The 18,445-nt window shown below is 45.9% G+C and overlaps 1 protein-coding gene across 2 annotated transcripts in view; it reads right to left on the bottom strand.

Annotated features, from left to right (window-relative positions):
* The window catches only part of SERPINE2 (serpin family E member 2), a 606,689-nt gene that overhangs the window by 15,572 nt on the left and 572,672 nt on the right, over positions 1-18,445 (bottom strand). Inside the window, exon 1 of one of the 2 annotated variants that reach the window (XM_052686415.1) lies at positions 7,248-7,376. The exons of the other annotated variant lie outside the window; for it this stretch is intronic. The gene's annotated coding sequence lies outside the window, so the exon portion shown is untranslated. Of the gene's footprint in view, positions 1-7,247; positions 7,377-18,445 lie in introns of those variants that run through there. 2 annotated transcript variants of the gene reach the window in all.

The raw sequence follows: 18,445 nt of genomic DNA on the forward strand, positions 1-18,445 counted from the left end.
CCAGACAGATGCTTGTGAGAAAAAAAAAAAAAAAAAAAAGTCTTCTACAACATTTACATCGTAGTGCTTTGCAAAAACCACATTTCACATGGTACAGTAAATTCAGTAAGATAGCTTTTGACCTCACCATTCAGCTATAACCACACCACAGCCACACTGCTCAATTTCCAGAGCACAGGCAGGTATCTCTGTAGAATTTTGCTTTTACTTCTATTTACGTACTGATGGAAAAAGCCCACTTGAGCCTAACTTCTGAAGCAAACACTATTCCCTGCCAGCACAAGGCAGGGGGCTTACTGAGATGATTCTGGAATTTGCAACACTGCCACAACTTTCAAAATCTACCTGCATTCTCTCATTACGACACATTCATAGCATTATTAAGGCTGGAAAAGACTGCCAGGATTACCCAGCCCAGCCATCCACCTACCACCAATACTGCCCACTAAAATGCATCCCTCAGTGCCACATCTACACACTTCTTGAGCACCTCCAGGAACGGCACCACCATTCTTTGGGCAGCCTGTACTAAGTTTCTACATGGTACTTTCATATAGAAAGATGGAACTCCACAGCCTTCTCTAAGGGCCACTGTCAAGTTTTACAGAATCAAGACGACTAAACAGAATTGTTTTTAATTTACTGGTGTCCCTTTATTAAAGAAGTGGTTTTGTTGATCTCAAGTTCTTTATGCAACACTGCTATTTTACCATAATGAAGAAACAGCACGGGATAGGCAGCCCATCATGACTAATGCTGCAGAACCAGTTTTCTAAAAACCACACAGCTCAGTACTGTTTCACAACATGGCAGCTAGGCTGCACCCCACCACCTTGGATTTATCCCAGTAGAGAGACTGACGGTTTAGCAATTGAAGTATTTGCCTACAACTTAACAACAGGTTCATAACCCAGGTTTCCCCTTGAGTTTTTGTAGAAGAAAGGCCTCATGGAACCACAGCTCCTACATTTACTGTACATTAATAACACTTGCCATGCAAGCACAGGCTCATTAAGAGCCCAAGGCAAACCTACAGGTCTGTATGTTCCCATTAATAAGGTACAGGTTATCTACTCTTTGATAATGGGCTGTGCAAGTACAGATTCATTGAGCAACTCCACAAGATTTAGGACTAACAATGGCTGGTATCTTACCAAGTTGGTTTTCTCACCACCACCATCACCAAGTTAACCCTTACTGCAACCATAGCATGGGGACCTTCTCCTCCTTGAAGAGCAGCGAAGGGAAACCAAGTACTCTTATTCATTTCCACTTGCTACAGGGATTCCTCTGACATCAGGATTCGCTCCCCCCTCTACAATCCTGCGCAACAGACTGAAATCTGCATCTTCACTAAGGTAATTTTTTATCTGCTGGCCAGTGACAGGTGCCCTGCCTCCTGCACAGACCAGAAGGAGCAAAAAGCCTGGGTGAGAGCAGCGCCACAGCCACCGAGAGCACCTATAGCTGACTGACCATTGAGAGCTCCCCAGTTCTTCAGGCTTACAATACTAACAGCAGCACTCATAACATTCAGCTCTAGAAAAAGGCAGGCAAAGAATAAAGGAAGCTCAAGGCATAGGAGAGTCCTCAAACCAAGTTGTTACATACTAGATTAAGCAAATACTTGCCTTCAGATTCTATGCCTTTTAGGTTTAGTTTACAGAATAATCATTTTTTACCTACCTAACAGCATCATAACAACCCTAGTTCTTCTCATCCCACATTGTACAGTTTAGGTCTTTTGTTTTACAGCACAACTGGAAATGGCACTTTCTGTGTAGCAGTAATACTTCCATACTCCTGGGAGTATGAGAGATGACATGACAGGACATGAGGCCATGTGCCATCTAGCTGAAGCATATGCACACAGTAACAGATACATCCAAGTGGTGACATGACTGGATTTCAGCCTTCCAAGGGGACTTTAAAAGAGGAAAAAAAACCAAAAAAAAAACAACAGCAAATACTTGAAATAATGCAGATAGTTTTAAGTCTTTTTTTGCCCTCCTACAAGAGGTATAACCATGGTAATAATAGTGTTAGTAGTTGTATAAAATTACATATTTGTATTTTATTTCACCATAAAAGTAAACTGGAACAACTCCAGATTTCTCTGTTTGTCCTAAAAACCCTTGTAAGATCACATACAGGCATATAACCAAGACCTCAACCATGTAGGCCTTTGTACCTGGGGGAAGCTACAGTAATCCCCACAAAATGCTTCGAGAGAAAACACTGTCCTATTTTACAGTGCTTGCTGTACAACTGGACAGTGACAGCAGACAAGCCTTTTATTTACTAATCATCTTCTACAGTGTTTGTGATCAAATGAATTTATAAACCTTATTTATTACCTGGTATGCCAGTTTGGAACATAATTCTTAAAGTGTAACTTAACCAGAGATGAAAGTTCTTAAAATTAAAAAGCTGATTACTTAAGCCTAGGACAGCTTCAGAGACTCAGATTCACAGAAACATCAATTAATAGTTTCCATTAGCCATTTCTCAGCTATTTCAGAACTAGCTTAAAGTTACCATAGCCTTAAGGCTGCACAAAAATGACAGGGATATGTTTTCTCTGCAGCACTCAGATTAACTTATACTCATCGTTTCCCCCTCCTTAGCTTTAGAAGCAGCACCACCAAGTAACAGGCATCAGAAATCACTGGTGCCGTAAGGCTGTGGGGATTCACATCTTGTAAGGACACAGAATGAGGCACCATGCCAGGAGCCCCAACCATGCTCCTCAGTCATGTGCAGGACGACCGACATTAACCAGTTAACGAGAACCAAAAACTACCCAGAAGAATATACTTGCAAAAACATGTTTTTTTCATTAATCTGACCTCACTTCTGATTAATCCCACTGGCTTCACTACAGTTTCTGGAAAGGCAAGACCCAAACTTCCGCAGAAAAGAATCAGATATGAACTATGCACGAGAGCCCTGCCAGAACAGACCACGACCTGCTATGTTAAACGCCTGATTCAGTTCAGACTAGGAGCTCGTAGGCTGGGCTGTGAACTGCGCTCACAGAAGCCTCCACACAGCCCATCGCTATTTCTGCAATGCAGATGACAAACCTCAGCAGAGGAAGTAGGCAATTAGCTGGGACAAGCAGCCTCTTAAACCGAGCTGCCAGAGCAGCTGGAGGCCTCAGGCTTGCTCCATTGCTGAGAAAGCTACATAAGATACACAAGCTACTCCTCCAATATGAAGGTATACAGCGAGGCTGAGACATAACTAGAGAAACTTCTACATATATTTAGATAGCTTCTTCACATTCTTTAACAAGCAATGGAAGAAAAACCACCGTTTTCCTCTTAGCTTTGTACCTTTAACATGTCAGAGCCAAGGAAAAGCCTCCCCTCTCCTATTCTAAAACAGCAAAACTAAGCAACACTAAAGTCCTGCCATTTTGGCCAGGCACTTGCAGTTCATACCAGGTCACAGTTGTCTCACAAGCAGTGAGGACCATCAGTAAGCAGAACAAGAATGTTCTTCTGCAGGAATAGTGTCCCAAGTTGTTAACTAAGAAAAGAATTTAAGGAGACAACAAAGCTTGATCAAAGCTACATGAACCCCTATCATCTGCACATCAGTTGACCTAAGAGATTCTGATGGATAAGCACCTCTCAATACTGCTTCTGGAGACCCCTGTGCAACTTACTGCAGCTCACAACCCAACAGCTCATAACTGCATGCTAAGCCCACTGCACGCACACCACCTTTAGTACAACCTTCAACTCACAACTCACAGGCAATCCAATGTGGCGCCCCCTCCGTAGCTGTTCTGATGAGGACAAGATGGGAAAACCCAATTTAAAGCCAAGGAGGAGAGAGAACAGGAGGCTGCCTGAAGCTCATGGTTTAAACCAATTGCTGACCACAGTCAGTAAGACAGATTTCTACCTTCAGGATACCTATTTAGATGAGGAATATCCTTTCATACTTAAACCAACCTGTGGCATATTTATCAGATACCAGCATAAGCTACCTTCTAGTTTCACCCTGGAAATATAAACCAAAGCATCTCTCTGGCTATTCAAGGTGAACAGTGGATCACTGTTGCCAAGTATTTCCAAGATTCGTGCGCTTTCACAGATATTGCTGAGAAGAGGTGCTAAAGGATCATGCATTTCAGTTGGCGTTTATTGCCTGAAGGCCAGAACAACCAACTCCAGAAACTATGTCTCAGATCAGCATTTTCACATCTTCTTCCAGTGCATTGTCCGCAGGCTCCTACTTCAGCAGTGAGCCCAGGAGCTGGTACAAGTATTCATGTAGTTGAGCTTGTAGTACCAACATAGTTCACAGAAGAAGGCAGGAAGAAGCAGAGCACCGGACATCTTCCTTCCAGAACACATCAGCCTGAACATTTGTACAGCTACAGCTGTGAAATGGAATCACCTGTATTCTTCATCTTTGTTTCCTTCCACCCCATCACTTTAACCATGACAGAGGGGATCCATCTGAACATAGATCTGGTTGAATGTTTTCAGCCTGGTCACAATTCCATATCTACAAACTATTCACTTTAAGGTAACTTACTATATTTTCAAGATTCTCTAAATTACTGTGTTAACCTTCAACCTTTTTGGTAGAAGAGAAGCTATTCCATGCTGCCTACCCTCCACAGCAGGAAAAGAGGTGGCAATTCTTAATATCACCCTGCTTACTCACGAGTTGTTTACGGTTAATACAGGTACATTGATTTACACTGTACTTAAACATTAGTACTTTGCTATAAAATATGATTTGTAAGTATGCTACAGGTCATTAGTAGGATGCCCAGAGGCATGCAAAGATGACTGTATTCAGCAGCACTTTACAGATTAGCAATGATTCATCCATCTTTTCCCTGTCTTCCCACGTGTAAAGTTCCTCAGCTCTGAAGAGTGGCAGAAGGCAGCTAACAGACTAAGTGTCTGGTTCATTAGGGCAATTTCCCCGATTAATATTATGAAAAACATCCTTCTCATGCACAGTCGTGATTAAGCAATTCAAGCTGCTCAGACAACCCTGATTTCAGTTTCAAAAAAAAAAAAAAAAAAAAAAATCAAGAAAGCTTTCACAGAGCCTCACTTTCTTCAACCACAAACTCTGCAGTTGCCTGGCAAAGATCAAAAGCTGTGCCCAGCTGCACAAGCCCAGCAGACAGAGCACACCTTCCTCCAACAGAAATCCAGCCCAAGATCCCCCTAAATGGCTCCCTTACTGCAGAAGTATGCAATCTACATACATCTCCATTTTAAATCCTAGCAATGAGGTGAGGGAGGTATTCTGATCCACCTATATATGCATGCACACACTAATCTAGTTGGGAAAAATGCAACACCCTGCCTTTGCTCTTGGCTGTTTCCCTGCCTGGCAGTATGCTTGTTAAGGAGCTCTAGGACTAGAACCGATTTCTGGTGGCACAGCATAGAGACCTGCACTGAAGGTGCGTATGGCTCCAAGATGCGTTTGCTTCCCTGTTGTCAATGACAACACCAAACAGGAGCTTCAGCACTTGTGTGCACCTTTAAACAAAACCCACTGCAGATTCTTGCTTATTTTGGGACTGATGTGCGTTTATTCCCTCTCCTGTGAGCTATCACAGGCAGTTTTGTAGTGATGCACACACATCACCACCTCCTGCAGCAGTCTCTGTAACACCCAGACACAGGTAGCAGCAGCAGGAGTAACTTCCAGACACAGCTTCTCAGCATCTTACGAGCACAGGCAAAACTTGCTGACAGCTCATCCGGCACACAACATGCCCGCAATCCTAAAGGCACCACAGCCTGGTAGTCATTGCACAAAGTTCACATCTGTGCCAAACAGCTGCTGTTCTCACAGGTTTAGTCACACACCACAAAGCACCAAAACTCCACGCTAGCACACCTTACACCTATTTGAACTCATCTGCCCGATCACCCTGCTCTTCTATTGCACCGGTTGTCACCTTGCACACTTTCAGGACTCAGCAGATCACCCCACGGGTGCACAGCTGCTTCTCACACTGTGGCTTCTCCCACTTCCAAGGTGTGCAGCGGTGCTGCTGCCCACACCTACATGCGCTTTATGAACAGGCACGGTGAGGGCTGGTTCCTAATGAATTCCTGCAAGGAGCAGGGAGTAAGACGTCAGTAAGCACTCACACATGAGAAAGGCAGGGGAGAGGAGGAAGTCATTTTTCAGCGCAGTTTAAGAGTCAGCCTCCCAGGTTTCTCTTTCAGGAAGTTGCCCAAGAATGCAATTAAAACCACAAGAACTAAACCATGTTTCAGAAAGACATGCAGGCATGGGAAAAGGAGGGGGAGGGTAGGGGGAGCGCCTGTTCAAGGCATCTAATGCACAGGCAGGTATTCATGGGTTTTAAAAGAAAAATCCAGCATTTGGGTTTAACCTGTTAGCACACCGGTGGTCTCTCTAAAGGTTTTGCTTCTACATGAAAACCCCATCGCACATCACAGCACAGAAACGAGGCAACGAGCACCATTTTAAACGGAGAGAAAAGGCTCTCCAGCACCGTGCTTTCTGCTCCAAGATCCCCCCGAGCCGGGCTCACCCGGCACAGCCCCTCCTCACGCAGGGCAGAGCGAGGAGCTCCAGCCCGGCTCACAGCTGGTGCCACCGGCATCACCTCAGCCCCGTGCCACTAACAGGAATTCGCCCACCCCTTCGTACCCAAACCGCAGCGGATACGCATCTTTCTCCCACACTTCTCCGTCGGTCTGTATCTCAGGAAGCCTTCAGCTGCCAGCACAGCTCCGAGCCGCTCTCCCAGCAGCAGGACGGCAGCTCCGGGCACAGCGGGGCTCCGGGCAGCCGCCGCGCGGTTCGGGCCCAGAGGGCACTGCCCCGCTCCGCGAAGAACTGGGGCGGCCCCGCGCACCCCGGGCTCGGCTCAACGGCGCTGCTGAGCGCGGAGCTCAGCCGGGCTCCGCTCCCTGCCCGCACGAACAGCGGGACAGGCACGGAAACTCCTCGCTCGCACAGAACGAACGGCCCCGGATGGCGCCCACGGCAGCGCGGCGTCCACGCAGCTGCAGCGGGAAATTTATGCACGCAGTCACCGGAGAAGCGGCGCCGAGCCCCGGCTGTGAGCAGCGCGTGGAGAAACTCCGCTCCCCCCGCACACAGCCGCCCTCTCCCCGCGCCACCCGGCGGCCAGCGGCACCCCCAGCCCTCCTTCCGCCGGGGCAGCGCTAACGGCCCCGCTGCGCTCCGCTCGGGCCCGGCCTCGGCCCCGCGCTCACCTCCCTCGAAGCTCCCAGCCCTCTCCCGTCGCGGCCGCCCGTACGCAGCGCCGGTCGCTGAGAGCGCGGCGGCGCCCGGTGTTTATAGGGCCCGCGGCCCGCCCCGCCCCGCCCGCCTCTCCGCCTCGGGGCAGAGCCGCCCGCGGAGCGCGTGGGGAAGTGCCGCTCCGCCGGGCTGCGACGGGAGCGGTGTGGCCTGCGCGGCCCCGGCGCCCGTGGTAGCGGGGCAGCGTAGGGCTCCGTGGCGGCACGGCCGGCTGCGTGACCTCGCCACGGGCTCTGCCCCGCTGCAGGATAGCAGGAGGCTCCCAAAGGGCCCCGTAGCGATACCATCGTCTCACGACGTCCCTTCCTGGCTTTTCAGCCAGGAGGCAGCTTGATGAGGCAGAAGCCTTGTCTTCGGAAAGCACATGTGAATCTTAATCGGTCTGATAGCCGCAGGCTCCTCAGCTGACAGCGAAAGTTGGAATTTCCACCGTTCATACCAAACTGTGCTGTTGTCAATCCCAAAGGAACAGGAGATCCATTGGTCTGACGGAGTACAACACTTTCTTGTTAAGTCATCCTTTCTGAGCTCGTTCTCCAAAAAATTTCACATGCACAGCACAGTCCAGCTTTGAAGAAACAGGACAAGTATGTAATAAACCACATTTTTTCCCTCAGGAGTTTGGACTCCTCAGCACGAAGGAAAAAAACATCTCCTGGCATGAGCTGCAGCAGCAGCATTTGGCGGTGTTTGAGTTTCCCAGTACCTGGTGTCCATCGAGATGGCCATGGAGAGCCCTCGCACAGTGCAGAATGCTGGCAGGCAGGACAGGGAAGGCAGGCAGGATGGGGAGGTGGCCAGGAACTTTGCCACAGGGAGGGGAACTTGGGACAAGGCCCTGGCACGAGCAGGCAGGCTGTCCAGGAATGCTTTCTTCACAGGCAGTGCCATCAGAGATGGATGTTTCTTAGGCTTTTAATATAGCAGTCACTTGCCATTTACTAATTAACTCCTTTTTGCTGTTTTCATTTTAAAATGTCCCCTTTTTCTTCTTCCAAAGTGCTTCATTTCTGCAAGATGTTCCCTCCTGAGCTGAGTCGTGCTGAATTTCAAGAAGAAAACAAACAGTGAAAAAGTCCATTTGCATGATGATTATACTTTTAGCAGGAGTGACCTCTGAGTATCCATATTCTCCCATGGACAAACAGAGAAAGCCATGTACTGTGTCAGATTTCTTACTTGTCTGCTTAACATCATGTTGACCATATGGAGAAATGTTACTGAGTGGTCTGAGGAACCGTTTGGTACAATCTGGCTTATAGAATGGAGGAAGAGCCAACTCATGACAAGCCAGCTGCCCCATTCTGGGGCAAGAATCCTGGCTTCAATAGGAAGGGCTGAAGACCTAAGCCAACATCCAACCCACAGATACTCTCTGGGTCCAAATACAGAACTTCAGGTGCAATCTTCACTATCTGTCTTCAACAGAAACAGGAAATCGGTAAGGGAAGTTGCATTTCACACAGATTAGCATGAACTAAGTTCAGTTTTGCTTGCACTCACTTTGGACAGCATGGTTCTTACCTGCTAAAGCTCTGGAGCTGAACAGTTATAGCTACAAGGCAATGCTATCCCTCTGCTTTCTGGTTGCCACAGTAGCCCACACCTGGATATTGAAGTAGCCCTGGGCAATCACCTCTCACGTGAGCGTGAAATCATTTTTCTTCTTACTAACAAATGGTTTAAGTGATCAAAGTGTGCTCAGGAAACAGAGACATCATACATAGGTGGCTGGATGTGGAAATTTGAGCATCAGGCAAAAGAAGTTGCATCCAAACAGGTTTTAGGTGAAGCTGCATGAGGTGGGTGCAGCGCGTGTAACAGTCACCAGAAGGGAAGCAGTACTGACCTCTCCATCCTGGGGGCTGTGAGAACCACTGGGGCTCTTTCTCCGCTGCTTGCCAGACCCTCGTGTGACCCACCTCATCTTGACGGGAAAAAACACACATAACACTGAGCTTTTTTACTGGAACCATTCTCTGAAGGAGCTTTCTGAGGGCCTGATGGGTGCTGGAGGCACTGCAGTGACAAAATGTCCGGGCCTATCCACTGACTGTCCACCAGCAGTGAGGCTGGCTTAAACTGCTCTAGAGACTTCAGTGCAGGAGGCACTGCAAGATCTGACTCAGATTCCTTTATGTATGTGCACGTGGGCTACAATCTGCTGCTACTGGAATTCATTTCATAATTTCATTTCATAAGTAAGTACCTATGCACAGAGATTAAAGATGCGCACATGAAAGCAAAATTCAGTGACGAGTCGCATGTGCTGTGAGGCTACGCTTGAAAGCACATAGGCTTGTCTGATGTTATCCCACCTTAGGAAGGGCAGATTTCAAGCCGTGCGCAGTCTCTACTGAGGATACAGGAAATCTCATCCATTTTTTCCACTTGAAGCAAAACATCTCTCCCCACAGAGGGAAATGTTACTGTCGCCCTGTATGATTTAGACTTTTAGAGGAAGCTGACAGACAGAAAGTCATGGTGAAGCAGAAAAACTGATTCCAACACAAACAAGCCTAAGCTTCACAAAATAGGCTGTAGTTTTAACAGCCAGCTTAGGAGAAGACTAAGACAGAGGCCCTTAATGAAAACTACCTTCTTTTCAGGCCAAAAATTTTAGAGCACCTCTTTTCAAGCAGATCAGATATATTAAAAGTAAAAGAAATTTTCCACACATGTTCTATAAAGCCAAGACTAAAAAATTATGGTGAAAGTGATAAGCCCATAGAATTTATTGTTTCTTGTATGGTTTTGACAGCCTGCCAACAGAACGGTGCTGCTATATGGAGAGTAGAAGAAATGACATTTTCTTTGCTTTAGATTGTTATAAAATTTTCAGTGCTTTACAAGCCCCTAGATGGTTTTTATGACCCCTGTGGGGTTGCAACGTATTGACTGAGGAACACTGATTTATATAGCAAACTCCACTCTCATTGTTGGTAAAAATTACTGCTTTGTATGTGTGTATATACAGTGGCTGAATATAAATTAAAGCCCAACAAATAATGAGATCTGAGGCAAAGTCCACCACCTGGTGGTACATTAACTTGGATGAAATTTCCTTAATTTTACACAGGTGTAAATAAATGGGATATTTGGCCCTATATCTCTTAGGTGAGCACTGGATTGAGGACCAGAAAGTTTGTACTCTGTTTCACCCTGCAAACACAGCAGATTGCTGGCTGCTTTTACTGGTGGCAGCAATAGGGAAACATTTCCAATCAGCAATTCTGTTTATTTATTGGCTTTCACTGTGTTCATCTGAAGTGACTTAAATGAAAAGGATCGGTGACTTGGGTCGTACTGAGCCTGCAATGAAAACACTCCAGCAAGTGACCCTAACACCTCGAGAGGAGCAATGCTGGAATGTTCTGCATCTGTTCTAGAAACATCTGGAATGAACAGCAAATTCAGCTTTTATTTCATTTTGGGCAGACCACTGGGTTCATCTGTATTTCATGTAATCTGTAGAGTATAAGACAACTTTTATGGAATGGTGGCTTCCTGAAGTGTGTTGAAACCCAGTGGTGGACAATGAAGAGCTCATGCCCGGGCACGGCTAACCTTGCATCTCTGCTCTTGCCCATCAAGCTGGTGCACAGGGCTGGAGCTTGGGGTGGCAGACAGCTCTCCTCTGAGCCCCTCCTGAGACCACCAGGGAGGAAATGCCGCTGTACCTGGTGCTGCATGCCAACAACCGACTACTTGCTCATGAAGTGCAGTAGGTGGTCGCTCAGGACTTCAATGTTAACTCCCACAAAGGCACGAGCTGTGCCTGTGTTCCCAGCGGAGTTCTTTAGCAACCATGGTTGAGGCTTTTCTGGAACAAAGCAGGGCTCTTAAACTCTCGTATTGATGCTTTCCTACTTTGCATTAAAGAATTAAAAATGCATTTGATCAGAGAGAAGGAAAGGAAGAGCACGACACCAGAGCTTCACATTTAAGTCATTCCTTTGAGAGGGTGGAAACTGCAGTTCCACTCCTGCTTGCAAAGGCAGACTGCTTTTGTACTTTGCATTAATCAGACAGTGAATAAAATGCATGAACAATCCTTTGGCTGGGCAGAAAATTTAGCTAAGGACCTTGTCCTCAGCAACTTGCTTACTCCTTTGCATTGCAGTGCCTCAGTTGCTTCTCAGAGCTGGAACTGAGACTGCGTCCCTTGGCTCTGTGCTGCTGAGAGCAGAACTGCTGCACTCAACTTTCTTGCTGTTTGAAACAGGCAGCTTATAAAATCTTCAGCTCACAAACTTTCTCTGGCAAGGCATGCACTTAGCTACTGGCTCCTTCAGCTCCTGCTCTGCTGAAGCCTTTTGACACTGTGATGCTAAGAAAGGGCAGTGAGCAGCTTCCAGATTACCTTGGATTTGCGTGGATTTGGGACTAAGCCCCATCAGCAAAGCTCCTGCGTAAGCTTTTGCACACTGTGTTTCAGTTGTAGGACCCAAGTGACCAGAGCTGGCAAACTTTTATTGTTGGTTCAACTATTTCTGCTCACTTGGACTGCTGTATAAAGAACAGGCAGCAGAACAGCCCCAGACCTGAGCAGGCAGCAAAGCAGGCTTGGCAGAGGGAAAAAGGCCAGGGCAAGCCAGGAGGCTCGGGGGAGGCGAGGCAGTGGAAGGAGCCTGGAGCACAAACAAAGCAAATGGCAGCCGTGAAGCCGTCCGCAGATGAGGCAGGACCACTTCCCAAGGCTGAGAGAGGCTGAGCACGACAGCAGGGTCAGCAGAGGGAGACGGTGTGAATGAACGCTGCTTTTTTTTGTTTTGTTTTGTTTTGGCTGAAATCTGCCTGTTACTCAAAGTGGGGAATGCTACAGTTTGCTATTGTAAATATCCTATTCTGAGACATGGGCTCTCTGGGCATTCGGCCAAAGGACACAAGATCTCATCTGAAACTCTTCAGCTCTGTGAAAACCCAGTACTGCCATGTCAAGCCCAAATTACCTCCTCATGGTGTGGGCAGGATGCAGCGCCTAAACTCCTCTGACATGCATTTCCTAGAGATGAATTGCAGCTCACCCTGTGGCCCATCATTTACTATCTACATGAAAGCAGCAGGAGATGATTAGAGCAGGGAACTGCCCTGCTTTTGCTATATATAGACCCCTGCCTGCTCAGCCTGTAACATTTTGCTGTTTGGTTGTGAATAATAACCTAAGAGCAGGAATAAAATGAAAATTGAACTGAAAAAAATGGTGGTAAAAAAGCAGACCAAAAAAAAAAAAAAAAAAGCACAACACAAACAAAACACAAAAAACAACACACAGGTCCAGAGCACACCGCATGTGAGCTGTCTGCTTGAAAGCAGAAGGCAGTACTCACAGGGTGCATCCCACTGCCTGTCCTACTGCTTGCAGCAGCAGAGCGCTGTGGGGCTGCAGCCTTTGCAGCCCGCTGGCAGAAACCAAATCTGTGCCTCCTGGCATGCTCCTTGTGCTCAGCGCCTGCCCATGCGAGCTGGCATGAGGGTTTCCAGGGCTTCCAGCACTACACCTAAAGGAATTCTCACATTTATATTTCAAAGAGTGCTGGGAGGCCGCACATACTTCTATTACATGTATATATTTTAACCTATTCCAATTTGTTCCTCTTATGAATCATCGTATCATCATGAGCCATAATCGGGGCATGTTAGCTTGAACGCTACACAGGACGTGCTGTAGTGAAAAATACAATATGCATTTGCCTTGAATATTGGGTACCTGGGTGCCTTGCAGCAATAAATGCATTTTCTAACAAAGGCCTAAGGAGGTAAAGTCAACTTATTCCCATTTTACAGAAGAACAGTGGAGGTAAAGTGCTCAGTCAATAGTTATTCAGGAATTTGGGGACATCTACCCCAGATTTCAAAACGATTGCTTACTCAGGAGGCCAGTTTCTTCTCAAACCAGATGGAAAAGCAACACATAAAGGAAAAAGAACAAAGAATGGGGTGTTTTGTTTTGTTTTATTGCCAATGAGGAGTAAAAGAACAAAGCCATTAACAAAGCACTTTCCCATGTGATTCAAATTAGGGCAGCCATCGTGGTTGAAGACAATTGTGTTTCTTTCTTTTCAGTGATATTTTACAATTTGGGAAAGTTTTTGTTGTTGTTTTGCCGTTCAACATAAATAAGTGAAGTTTGGTGCTACCGCAGAAATTCAATGCTCTCAGAAATTCAGAATGCTCCTGGTACAGAAAACGAGATGGCTAAAACTTGGCCACATCAGAACAGATTTTTCTGTGCTGGGAAATAATCTCTCTACGGTTTGGATGGAGGAAGTGCTCCCGAACAAATGAAAAATGAATTGCAAAACCCATTAAGTTCAGTTTTTTTCATGAGTAAGGAATGAGTGAAAACAAACCAACAAATCCTTTTGGCTATGAAGCAGAAAGGAGGCATAAAACATTAGTTGGGCTTTTTGCCATAACCTACTGAGAGAGCTATGTTCTCAATGAATTTTTGGTCATGCTCTTCAGGAAATACACAATACATAGTTTACTCAAGATAACTTAATGATAACAGCTCGAGGCTGGTTTTGGTTTTGGTTACTTGCTGTAGGTTTCTTTCCTACTAACTGATTCCCCTGGAAACCTGGCCTTGGCTCTGCATTCTGCCACAGCCAGTTTTTTCAGATTTTGGTTTCTTTAGTTCATTCAGATGCAAAACAGATAAAGAGGTTGTAGGGAATATTAAAAACAAACAAACAAACAAACAACAGAACTCACACACAAGAATTTCTCATCTGACATTTCACTATTTTAGATCTTCCTTTGTCTGAAAATTAATTTTATTTTTTTTTTTTTAAACCTGTTTTTGTAAAACAAGTGTTTGCAAAAATATGCTTTCCTGCCAGCTCAAAAATGCTTTCTGATGAGCCATTTTTTCTGGAACTATCCAGATGTTTTCCTTCTCCTGTGTCTTAATACAGTGTGTTGTCTTCCCTGACAGTGCTTAGCTCGGAGTCTGAATTAGTTTGGCATGCACTGGGTTGAACAGAATTTTCATTAGTTCTGGTCCATACACCGAATTCTGGGGTGCATTTGCCTTATTTGTGTGCAGGAGTAAACCAACGCATCTAGAAGGGACTTTTATTGTGATAAATAAAGGGAAGTTGTAGAGGCGGGGTGGTTTGGGCTATTTCCTGTATTTTACTGATAGGGAAACAATAAAAAGCTAATATTCTCTTGAGGTTCACCAACTAAGACTCCAGACATTTGTCTTTTTATTTTGTCTTTATTTTCCTCTCTTTTAAGTTTATTTCAGGGCTAACAAGTACACTAAGGATAAGGTCTAAACATACATTCAGCCCAAGAATGTTAAATCGATTAAAAAGACTACTCTTTCAAAGTCTGCAGAGATGAACAAAGTTCAGGGTTTGAATTTCCGACCACTTGGATGAAACAGACTACCACCAATGTGTTCCAAGAGAGCTACTGCTCAGTCAATAGCAAAGATATCCAAAATAGCAAGTTAGGAGTTTAGAAGAGAAATGCTATGGCTGTGATCCTCCTAAGGTTCAAAGTGCTGTCTGAAATACTTGGCAAGTGCAGCCTGGACTTGCTTACCGCTCAGCTAAGTACAAGGCCCAGAGCAGGCAGCTGGAGCGTGGTGGAAATGTGCCCCACTCCTGCCTGCTTGCTGTGACCTACTCGCTCCCTGGTACATCCTGGTAACCACAACAGCTCATCCCCAAAAGTGAGTCCTCCAGCTTTGTACAGGAACGTGCTTCCCCATCTTAAGAGAGCCAGACCTCACACCATAGCTAAACCTCAGCATCACACATGAGCCTGCCTTTTCCCAAAACAAGGACTAATTTCTATGTTTGACATGCTGCAGTGATATTCACAGGAGATCTTTCTTTGCTTGTTTTGCCAAAATGATGTGGAAGATGTCAGATCATGCGGTCCTAGGCTGCAAGTAAAGGCTTATTGACTTTCAACTAATTAACAAACTTCAGGTCTTACTTTGAAAGTCCTCTTATTTCATTCCAAGATATTTCATACTATCTTTCCAGTCTCTTTATTTTCCTGCCTATGCTTATATTCTAATCCCACTAATGATCTTCAGCTTTTGTTTCTGCCACATTTTAAATGACGTCTCTCTGTCTCTAGGGCTCAGCAGTTAAGCACTTGGTTCTGATTAAGGTGAACTTTGTTACGTGTATATGAATGTATACACATTTCTATTTCTCTATATGAAGCACCTATCACCACTACAGCTGCCTAAAAGGAAGTTGTAACAAAGTGAGAATCAGCCTCTTCTTCCAGTCAACAGCGATAGGACAAGAAGTAATGGCCCTAAGTTGTGCTACAGGAGGCTTGGGTAGATATTTGGAAAAAAAAGATGATGATGCATTGGCACAGGCTGCCCAGGGAGATGGGGGAGTCACTGTCCTTGGAGGTGTTTAAGGAAAGGGTAGATGTAGCATTTAGGGACATGGTTTAGTGGGCAGTTTTGGTGGTAGGCGGACAGTTGGATTAGATGATCTTAGATGTCTTTTTCCAACCTGAATGATTGTATAATTCTATGACAGCATTCTTTGGAGTGATCCCTTCTCCTGTTTCCCCAGCCACCACCTCTGTTTGGGGTTCTGGATGTAGTACCTCAGTTTTTGCAGACCTTTTGCACTCCAGCACTAGCTTCTTGCAGGACTGGGATGCTGGTCTGCTTGGTAGGGCTTAGTTTAGCTTCTATTGCCTATATTTTAGTCCAGAAACCCCTTGTGTCACTTTGTGCTGCAATAACAGTAATTATGCGTTTAATTGGTTTGATGCTTTAAGAATTAGGCAGTAATTAAGACATATTGCTCTAATTTGAGAGATGATAAAGAAACTCCTTTCCCATGCTCCCTTCTTACAGCTGGAACTGAGGCTGGCTGTTTGTGAAGCTGTACAAGGCAGAAATAAACGGAGAGTTCACAGCTCAAACCCATTCGTTCTGACAGAATTTTTTTTAATAAAGCAAGGCTAAATTGTAAATTAATGCCTTCATGCTCTGAGGTACAACAGCAGTCTGCTCTGGAAAACTGGCTGACAGTATGTAGCTAAAAAAAAAAGGAAGAAAGACGAGGACAAATCTAATTCTCTGGGATTCAGTTGCTACTGTGCATTAGGACTGAAGTGTCAGCTACCCACTATAGGCCTACAGGAACTGCTTCGTGTATTTTCGATTCATGGTGAATATGAGTAAAAATATATACAAAATTATAAAGTTTGCTGTTGTTGGTAAAAGGCAAAGCCCACATTCAGACACCACTCTGTGGGTTAAGTAGAGGGTGGAAATGACAGTCAAGAATCTCTCTGAGATGAGCATTTTAGATACTTCTATAGTAGAAGAGCTGACTGAAGCTTAGGCATGCTATGTCTGGTCAGGTGGGCTCCCACAAGGGATGATGCCACCAAGGACAAGGCAGGGAGGGGACAGACAGGATGCCCACAGCTCCTGACCTCTGCAGGGCCGCCCCACAGGACGTGGGCACTGCTGACAGCCACAGCCTGTGCTTCTGCCCTGTGGTCAGCCTTCACCACAACTTCCCCTCTCAGGCTCATCAAGACAGCACAAGGTCATGCCCTGGCTTCATCAGATGGGCTGTGATCGCTCGTAGCTTTGGTATTTGTCTATCTCTAGGCTGTGCTCACTGTCTGCATTTTCTGACCACAGATAAGGTGGTAGGCGTGTGGGCTGGCCTAAAAAACCTCAGCTCTGCAGCAAAGCCTCCTTCTTGGGGTCTTCCTCGGGTCAGCACCTTTCTGGCCTAAACGCACGCAGGCCAGCAGACTGGTAAGGAAAGTGACCCTGTAACTGAGACAGGACACAAGGAACCAGAGGTTGTCTCATGTCACCTCATTGCAAAGAAAAACAAACAACATGGCTTTGGCTTTTCTCATGCCGGGCAGACAGCTCTGCCTCCCAGTGTCATGACAGCCCCTACAAGAGAGGACATGCATCACTTCCCAAGCTCAGTCTGTGCCCAGCGATGCAAAAACTTCCCCCAGACACACAAAAGGTTTTGTTTGCTGTTTTTAAGTGGGATAAGAGGATCTATATTTTATTTTCGGCTTTTGTTTTGTTCTTCTCCTGGCATTCCTTTGCCCATTTTTGCCAGTAAGGATTCTGCTGTCTGTTCCCCAGCCGTGCCATGCGTGCCTGGTGGATGAGCTTTCGCATTAGAAATCCAGTATGCTGGCAGCAGTGCTTCCCAGCTCTGGTGTACTCTACCTGATGGGCTGGACAATGCTTCGGTGCCTGGTGCTGCATCCCTGTGTCTGCCTTTGGAATGGCAGTGCTCAGGAAATCTGTCTGTGCTCCAGGAAAACAGACCTCCACAGATACACATCTGATTTTAGCTTGTCTCAGTTAGCTGCCCAACGATGATAAGCACACGGATTAGGATTCCTAACTACCAATTCCTGGACAGTTGACACCAAGAGCTGGATCTCTTTAGTGGAATGTGAATGTGTTTCCCTCTAGCCACAATGCCTTGAAGCTGCCAACCCATACAATTCATTTGGTGCATTGTGCAGTTCAGAAGTCACGGAGGACCATGTCAAATGTTCACCCAGCTCAAAAATGACTGCAGTTGAGTTTCTCTATCGAGGATTCTTGTAATTACACACTGTGACAGAAGGGGCAAAAGGCGCGTGAAGCAATGCAAGGCGTGTGTATTAGTACTGGCTTTATGTTATCAGGACTCGTGTCCTACAGTATCAGAGGGAGCTATTTTGTCAGTCTGCCTATTATCAGGAAGGTAATCCTGATAGCAGTGAGCTGCATGAAGCGACTTCAACATTTCCCACTTGGTTCTTACGCTAGTCCAAAGGTGGTGGTAACCTCACCCGCACTGAGCAATCATTTGTGCTGAATAATGGCATATACCAAAAAACTGTCTTTTAGTAACTTGTAAGTAAAGGCCAGGAATTAAGCTCAAAGTACTTGCTCCACGTGCTCCACGTGCAAGCCTCTCTTATCCATCCATTTTTTCTAAGAATATTTCCAAATCTCTGAGCTTCCAGGGAAGCCATTTCTCACTGCAACCACTGGCCAGCACAGTCCTCAGAGGCGTCCTGGGCTCAGCTTTCTGAGGCTGGTTATTTCTCTTCCAGGCAGAGCTCCTGGTAGCTTGCACAGCTTATTGCAATAAATCTTCACCTACATGATTTT

The sequence above is a fragment of the Tympanuchus pallidicinctus genome, unplaced genomic scaffold, assembly GCF_026119805.1.
Source record: "Tympanuchus pallidicinctus isolate F22 unplaced genomic scaffold, pur_lepc_1.0 scaffold22, whole genome shotgun sequence".
Classification (NCBI taxonomy): domain Eukaryota; kingdom Metazoa; phylum Chordata; class Aves; order Galliformes; family Phasianidae; genus Tympanuchus; species Tympanuchus pallidicinctus.